Source organism: Elephantulus edwardii, unplaced genomic scaffold (genome assembly GCF_000299155.1).
Source record: "Elephantulus edwardii isolate Elephantulus edwardi_28Jun2011 unplaced genomic scaffold, EleEdw1.0 scaffold00365, whole genome shotgun sequence".
In the NCBI taxonomy this organism is placed as follows: Eukaryota; Metazoa; Chordata; class Mammalia; order Macroscelidea; family Macroscelididae; genus Elephantulus; species Elephantulus edwardii.
The window spans coordinates 168,267-176,965 of NW_006400115.1; the positions used below are offsets into that span (position 1 = coordinate 168,267).

At 40.7% G+C, this 8,699-nt stretch overlaps 1 protein-coding gene and 1 pseudogene across 1 annotated transcript in view; one reads left to right on the plus strand and one right to left on the minus strand.

Annotated features, from left to right (window-relative positions):
* The window catches only part of LOC102859961 (lysine-specific demethylase 6A-like), a 230,183-nt gene that overhangs the window by 25,417 nt on the left and 196,067 nt on the right, over positions 1-8,699 (plus strand).
* Positions 1,866-2,688, minus strand: LOC102859556 (annotated as a pseudogene).

Consider the following 8,699-nt stretch of genomic DNA (forward strand, 5'->3'; position numbering starts at 1 on the left):
ATCTACAGAGATTTTGGATTTCCATTCATTCGTTGTTGCATTCCAGATACCTTTTTACTTTTAAATTTTTATTCCCTTTTTTTTTTTTTAGTCAGTATTATGTTGTTACATACCGCTGAGTTGGATTACAGAGGCTATAAATCGGACAGGAGATTGTCTGCCTTTCTCCAGTCAAGTAGCTGGTGGATTCAAACTGTGTACTTTTAGGTTGACAGTATGATTTCTTAACACTAGGCCGCCTATGTTGTTGATGTTGCTGTGTACCATTAACTTAGAACCAACCCATAGCAGACTCTCAAGTGGATTTTTCAGAGACAGTGAATCACATGGGAGGAGACTGCCCATATATTTCCTGTGGAGCAACTGGTGGATTTGAACCCCTTGCCTTTGGCTTGGTGCACAACTCCTTCTTAACATTGAGTCACCAGAGCTCCCTATTGATATATATAGTATGCTGTACAATTTATTCTTTTAAAGTGTACAATTCTACTCAGACTATTATGTGAAAGAATATTCCCACTCTCCAAAAGTTTGTTCTTTCTTTGTCCTTTAGTTATTTCTTCTGACATATACACCAACATTTGAAGTTTTTTGTGCTAGTATTTCTAACAAGACATTTATGTTGAATTCCTAATTGCCTTATTTTATTAAAATATTGTTCAATGGTGTGTGGTTGAGTATGACTCATAGTAATCCTGTTAACAGTAGATCTGAACCTTGCCCTATCTTTTGTCCTTCTCATGATCTGTCATGCTCATTGCATTATCAGCCCATTGTAGTAGTCACTATGTCAGTCCATCCCCGTGGGTTTTTATACTCTGTTCCCCAGAGAAGGAGTTCTGACCATCTACCTTTCCCAGCATGATCTCCAAGAACAGGATCCTCCTGGAAATATGTCCAAAGTAGCTTTTGGCAGTGGATAGGATATTTAGTACCCTTCTCTAACACCAAAATTCAAAAGCATCAATGATTCTTCTGTTATCCTTCTTCATTGTCCAATTTTCAGATCCATAGGAAAATTGAAAATATCATGGCTTGGATCAGGCACACCTTAATCTTTGAACTGGTGTTCTTGCTTTTTAGCACCTTTGGAGAGATTCTTGATACAGATTTCTCTAGTGTTACAAAATATAATTAATGCTAGTTTATTAACTTTTTAATTTCTTTTTTTTTACTATAAAATTGTCTATTGCCCTTTTTAAATAAAACAAACATAATAGAAGGTAGAAATCTAAACGAACATTTTGTCCCTCAGGAACATCATTAGCTCCAAAAGAAGCTGACATACTGGAATTCATCTTTGGGGGAAAAGGCCTTAAAAGGCAGCATAGAGGCCCCATTCGAAAATACCCTTCCAAATGTGGGGTTGTTTAAAAAAGGGGGGAGGGAAATACCCTGGAAAGAAAACAAAAAAAGACTTCAGCTCTCATGGAGGTTCCCCAAAGACTTCTAGCAAGTTCTGTGTAACTGTATTACCACCATGTGGCCTCTCAGGGCGGCTGCTGTCAACGGCATGAGATTCACTTGGACAGAAAAGTTCTGACATTTGATTGAAAAAGAAAAATAAAACCGTAAGGACACTCACCCATAGTTGTGGTATAAATGCTAATTAAAGGGAGACATTACATTCAGAATTATAGCACTCTTAATGATGGTTTCAAAAGACTAAAGACAGCTTCTTTGCCACTTATAAAGGGGTCAGAGGGTGCATCTGTCTACATACCTGAATGTATTTGTAAATAAATGACGCCTACCACGCTATTATATACCTAGTCGTAGCTCAATTACAGGTTCCTGACCACATGTTCATGTCCCAGACTTTCTCTGCTAACACACATTAATTACAAATGAGCCACCCCGGAGTCTTATGGTGAATTAGGAAAAGGCTGGTTAAACGAGGCAACTGGCCACTCCTTAGTAAACGTTTGTAGTTTTTTCTCCCAGTAAATCTTCTTATTGAGCACTTCCATTTTTATCCTGTGCTCCTCCTCCGCCATCTCACACTCCCGCTCTATCCGCTGGATTTTGGCCACATGAACCTTATTCATTTGGATCAGCTGCAGTTGTAAGATGGACATTTGCTGATGGTATTCTTCCTCGTGCATCGTTTTAAAAGCGCCTTCCTGAGGAGTTTTGCCCTTGTAGTTTTTATTGGCCGTTATTCTGACAGCTGAACATGAGGGTTCAGGTTGCGAGGTCCCTTCACATACTGGAAAGTGTACGAACTCTTTCTTATTATCGCACAGTTCTCTATTATTTGAAACAGCAAATGATTCGGCGTGGTACTTGGGCTCCTCCTCCGGCGGGCTCTGCAGGAATTAGAGTTGCTCGGGCCCCATGCTGGCTGTCTTCTCCTTCCCCAGGACGTGCGAGCTCAGAAGGGGGCTGACACTCTGCTTCACCTTCTTTCTCCTCACATGGGCCATAATCTTTTTGGTTTGAGCCTTGTTGTTTTCCCAGCACATCTTCAGCTGTTTGAAGTCCCGCAGGGAAACTCTGGGCTGGGAATTGTATTCGTGGGCGAGCGCTTGCCAGGTACGTTGCTTGAGTGCAATAGTTCGTGCATCACTGTTTTTGCATTCAAGAACATATTTGTACTTTTCCACTAAAGCAAGCAAGATGCTCTTTTCCAATTCTGAGAAGTATTTGGCAGTATTTTGCAGGTTTTATGATTTCATTGTTTTGCATTTTCCACTGTATTTTTCCTGGCCGTTAGCTATCCTGCAGTGGTGGTGCAGCGGCTGCAGCGACCTTTGGAGGGGGCCAGTGAGGTGTAGCCTCCGCCCCCTCGCTGGCCTCAAGCCACCCGTGGGTCGGTCCGCAGCACCTACTAACTTTTTTCTTAATGATTGATTATTTGGTTAAATGTGTTTAATTTAAGGCAGGAGCTATTAGAAATAGCTAGTGTTCAAGACACTGCACTGCAATCCCAGAGGTACACGGTTCAAATCCACCAGATGGTCTGCTGGAGAAGGAGGGGTCAATCTCCTGTACCAGTCAGATCTGATTTGACGGTACATGTAAAAATAATACAATAAAAAGAAAAAAAAAGAAATAGCTAGTATTTGGTTAAATTATGCTTTCTGTTTAGGAAAATGGAGTAATCTTGAACCTATTATATTCTTGAAGACTAAAACACAGCAATAGTGGAAATTATAGTTATCTTTCACTTTGCCCACATGGAATCTCTCGTTTACTAATGTAACACAGGAATAACCATTTTGGCAAACATTTAGAATATTTATTATGCTTTTTAATCTTTACATAATAATAATGCTTTGAAATTATAGCAGTTTAAAGGAATAATTTTCCAAAGCATTATTTTTCATGGGGGGACGGGGGACAGGGAGGTGGAGAAAAAATTAAGTTACAAGAAATAAACATGCTGCAGAGTGAACAACAATGTAAAATGCATTTATTCTAACTGCAAAGGTAATCTCTGGTTAGAGTTATCAAGAACATATTGATGGAGTATAAATTATTATAATGATCTACTGAATGGAGAGACTTGTGGGAAGGCTTATCCAGGAGGCCATACAGGCCACGGTCTTTGCAATTATTTGCTATGCTTCAGAAAGCTGGACAATGACTAGGGATGATAGGCAAATTGATGCCTTTGAGCTATGGTGCTGGAGAAGAGTATATGGACTGCTAGGAGAACATACAAGTTTGTCCTGGAGAGGGTGAAGCCAGGCTGCTCCTTGGAGGCAAGGATTCTGAAGCTTGTCTAACATACTTTGGACGTGATGCAGTGAGGGACCAGTCCTTGGAGAGGGATGTCATGCTTAGGAGAGTGGAGGGACAGCGCAGGAGAGGAAGACCCTTGATGAGATGGATTGATTCAGTGACTGGGGTAATGGGGGTAAGTGTGTCAGAGACAACAAGATTGGCACAGGATAGAGCAGGGTTTAGGGCTGTTGTGCATAGGGTTGCTATGAGTCGCAGGGAACTTGATAGCACATAACAACTATTTAAAAAAACCCTCAAACCTGAAAGAAGCAACTTCTTACTTCATTTTAAAAAATAGATATTGCTTTTTTGCAACGGGTTTGTCGCCAGAGTACAACTTAGGTGTTGGTGAATACCATCGCAAAACCTAAGCCAAAATGGGAAAGGAGAAGACCCATATCAACATCGTCGTCATTGGACACGTAGATTTGGGCAAGTCCACCACCACTGGCCATCTGATCTACAAATGTGATGGGATCGACAAGAGAACCATTGAGAAATTCGAGAAGGAAGCTGCAGAGACGGGAAAGGGCTCCTTCAAATACGCCTGGGTCTTGGATAAACTGAAAGCTGAACATGAGCTTGGCATCACCATTGATATCTCCGTGTGGAAATTTGAGACCAGCAAATACTATGTAACCATCATTGATGCCCCAGGACACAGAGACTTTATCAAAAACATGATTACAGGAACATCACAGGCTGATTGTGTGGTTCCGATTGTTGCTGCTGGTGTTGGTGAATTTGAGGCTGGTATTTCAAAGAATGGGCAGACCAGTGAGCATGCCCTTCTGGCTTACACACTGGGTGTGAAGCAACTGATTGTTGGTGTTAACAAAATGTTAGCACCTACATCAAGAAAATTGGCTACAACCCTGACACAGTAGCCTTTGTGCCAATTTCTGGTTGGAATGGTGGCAACATGCTGGAGCCAAGTGCTAATATGCCTTGGTTCAAGGGATGGAAAGTCACCTGGAAAGATGGCAGTGCCAGTGGGGCTACACTGCTTGAAGCTTTGGATTGCATCCTGCTACCAACTCGTCCAACTGATAAGCCCCTGCGTCTGCCTCTCCAAGATGTCTACAAGATTGGTGGTATTGGTACTGTCCCTGTGGGCAGAATGGAGACTGGTGTCCTCAAGCCTGGCATGGTAGGTCACATTTGCCTCAGTCAACGTTACCACTGAAGTAAAGTCTGTTGAAATGCACCATGAAGCTTTGAGTGAAGCTCTTCCTGGTGACAATGTTGGCTTCAATGTTAAGAACGTCTCTGTGAAAGATGTTCGATGTGGCAATGTGGCTGGTGACAGCAAAAATGACCCACCCATGGAAGCAGCTGGCTTCACTGCTCAGGTGATCATCTTAAACCATCCTGGCCAAGTCAGTGCTGGTTATGCACCTGTGCTGGATTGTCACACAGCTCACATTGCTTGCAAGTTTGCTAAGCTCAAAGAGAAGATTGATCGCTGTTCTGGTAAGAAGCTGGAAGATGGCCCCAAATTCCTGAAGGCTGGTGATGTGGCTATGGTTCCTGGCAAGCCCATGTGTGTGGAGAGCTTCTCTGACTACCCTCCTCTGGGTCGTTTTGCTGTCCGAGACATGAGGCAGACTGTTGCTGTGGGTGTCATCAAAGCAATGGACAAGAAGGCTGCTGGAGCTGGCAAGGTCACCAAGTCTGCTCAGAAAGCTCAGAATGCTAAATGAATATTACTCATAACACCTGCAGTCTTAATCAGTGGTGGAAGAATGGTTTCAGAACTGTTTGTCTCAATTGGCCATTTAAGTTTAATAGTAAAAGAATAGTTAATGATAACAATGCATGGTAAAACCTTCAGAAGGAAAGGAATGTTTTGTGGACCATTTGTTTTCTTTTTCGTGTGGCAGTTTTAAGTTATTAGTTTTTAAAATCAGTACTTTTTAAATGGAAACAACTTGACCAAAAATTTGTCACAGAATTTTGAGACCCATTAAAATAAGTTTAATGAGAAAAAAAATAGATATTAACTTTTTAAGAGTTTTGATTTTCTAACTCCAGGTCTTTGCATATTTCCTTCCGATACTTTGCTTTGTCTTTTTGAGCTGTTCTTTGGAATCTTCTGCTCAGCCATTTTATTTCATCATTTCTTCTTCTTGCTTTAGTTTCTCTACATTCAAAAACATAATTTACAGTGTTCTGACATTTTGATTTTTCCTTTCTTTGTTCTCTTTTAATGACCCTTTGCATTTTTCATGTATGCTGTTCGTGATATCATCTCGAAACTTACGTTATCTACAGTCCTTACTGTTCAGTGCATTAAATCTATTCTTGAAGTGGTTTTAAATTCAAGTGGGTAAAGTTCAGGGTCATATTTGGACTTTTGTGGAATTTTTGAATTTCTGTTTGAAAATAGATGTTTCTCAACAGTTGACGGATATAGTTAGTCTGATTCCCATATATTTCTTCAGATGAGATCTATGTTTAGTTGTTTCTGGTGAGGTTGTTTTCTTTCTTTCTTTGTTTTTGTGATGAAGGTATTTGTAAGGAATTGATTGTGTCAAATTGTATCATGTAATCTTGGGTCTTACATCTGTCACCAAGGACAAATTTTCTAACTCTTATTCCTTATTTCCAACTTTTTATTCTAGTCACCATTTATTATGTCTTGTGTTTCTTCACCATTGACAATTGGCCATTGGTGTGCATATTCGAATAATAGTTGTATTAACAGGCCTTCCTTGTATGGATATGGATATTATCCTATCACTTTCACCTATTTAGGCCTTTATCTACAAATAGAATTCCTTATAGATAGCATTGTTGGGTCTTGTTTTGTTATCCAGACTGACAATCTGCTGTTTAAAGTTTTTTCTTTAAAGATTTTAATTTTAAAATAATGGATCATTTGTAGGAATTTACTGTGTTAATATAACACAGGATCAAGGTTATAAAAGGGATTCAAATGAATTTTGCATTTATTCTGATTTCACTAGGTATATATATTTGTACTTGTGTGTGTGTGTGTAGTTCTATACAACATTTATCATTTGTAATTTTGTGTAACCACAGCCACAAACATGACGCTTAAATGTACCATTACAAGATTCCTTTGTGGCTGTATCACTCTTCCTTCCCCAAATTGCTAATGCTTGATGACAGTCCCTAATCTGTTGTCTTTCTCTGTGATTATTTTTCAAACATTTTAGAAATTAAATTAGTAAACAGTTTGTGTTCTTTGGAAATTGGAATTTACTAATAATTGAGCCTTCAATGAGTTTTCAGAGGGTAAAAATTGAATGAGGTGGGGGAGATTACTCATCCTTCTTTGTCAGAGCCGCTAGTGGATTCAAACTGTTTGCCTTTGGGTTGGCAGGGTGCTTCCTTACCCATTTAACTACCAGAGGTCTGTGTCAGATAGAGAGTCCATTTATTTATTTAATGAACTCATTAATTAAAAAAACTCATTGTCAGTCCCCAAGGCACATTATTGGGCAGACTAGGATAGGGAAAGAGAGCCTGTACCTAGAAGGTATTGAGCTACTAGATGGAGAGCCCTGGCTTGAGCTGGGGATGCAGGACCTGGTGGAACAGTGGGAACTAGATCTTGGACTTATGAAACTGCTTGATGGGGACACTTGCTGGCTGTGATCTCTTCCACCTTCATAATCTGGAGAGAGTGGGCATGGGCACAATGCTGAGTCCCATGTCCCGGTAGCACTGGGTGATGGTGCCTGCAGTGGTCAGGTTCATGTCAAGAGTCTCACTGCAGGAATTGAAACGCAACCTGATTTCAAGGTTCTTCACATTCAAGTATGATTTTTCAAACACCTGCCTACTGTACATAATTTCCCCAAAAGAAGAATTCATCTTCTTCAGTTGCAACACAAAGTACCAGAATCAGGACTTGGCAAAGACACGGTTGGGGGCGAAGATGCATATGCAATAAAATGGCTGTGTCTGACACTTGGGGGTAGGCAGACAGTGCACCACCAACCCTGTACTTTCCCCAGCACTCACCATGACCCACTAAAGGCCATATAGGTTTGTGGTTTTTTTTGAACAGTTTTATAACTTTGACAATCAGCTGTTAGTTTTCATCCACATTGACGGTCTATAGATCTTTGAAAGTGGTGACAGGTACATAGGTATCCAATGTATACAGCTTGTTTGGGGAATCTTCATCCTCATTATGTTTTCTGGACAACCGTACACAGATGCGGTATGGGACATTCCTTATTCCTTTGGCCCAGACAGCTTTGTTAAGCCTGGCGTCAATGTGAACATCTGGTGTTCCCATCTCCTTCCTGGCAAATTTCCAGACCTCCTTGAGTGTCCAAGTAGCACACTTCTTAAATATCACTCCATGGATGTGCTTGTGAATGTTGATGGTGTACTCTGGTCACCACTTCGTTGAAAGCAGAATGGCCTTTCTTCTTCTCAATACCCTTCTTTGAAGGTGCCATAATGCTGGGACCAGGCTGGGGAAAAAAAGCCATATAGTTTTTTTAATATCTTCTCTTTGTATTCTCTTGACTTACAGTTTTGTTCTTGGACTATAATTATGTACTAATGCTATCAACTCAGTAATTTCTGATTAAGACAATATTTATGTTTATTTTTCTGTTGTTATTGATCTTGCTGGGTGCCGTCCAGTTAAGTACAACTTAGAGTGACCAGATCTAAATTGTCTTACTGGGTAATGTATATGACATCAAGCTGGAGACTAAGGTGCACCTCATCTGGGTTATAGTCTTTGCAATTGTGTGCTATGCATCAGAAAGCTGGACAGGGATGATAGAAAGAGAACTGATGCCTTTGAGCTGTGGTGCTGGAGAAGAGTGTTGAATATACCATGGACTGCCAGGAGAACAAACAGGTTTGTCCTGGAGAGGGTGAAGCTGGGCTGCTCCTTGGAGTCAAGGATTCTGAAGCTTCGTCTGACATACTTTGGGCATGTTGCAAGGAGGGACTGGTCCTTGGAGAGGGACATCATG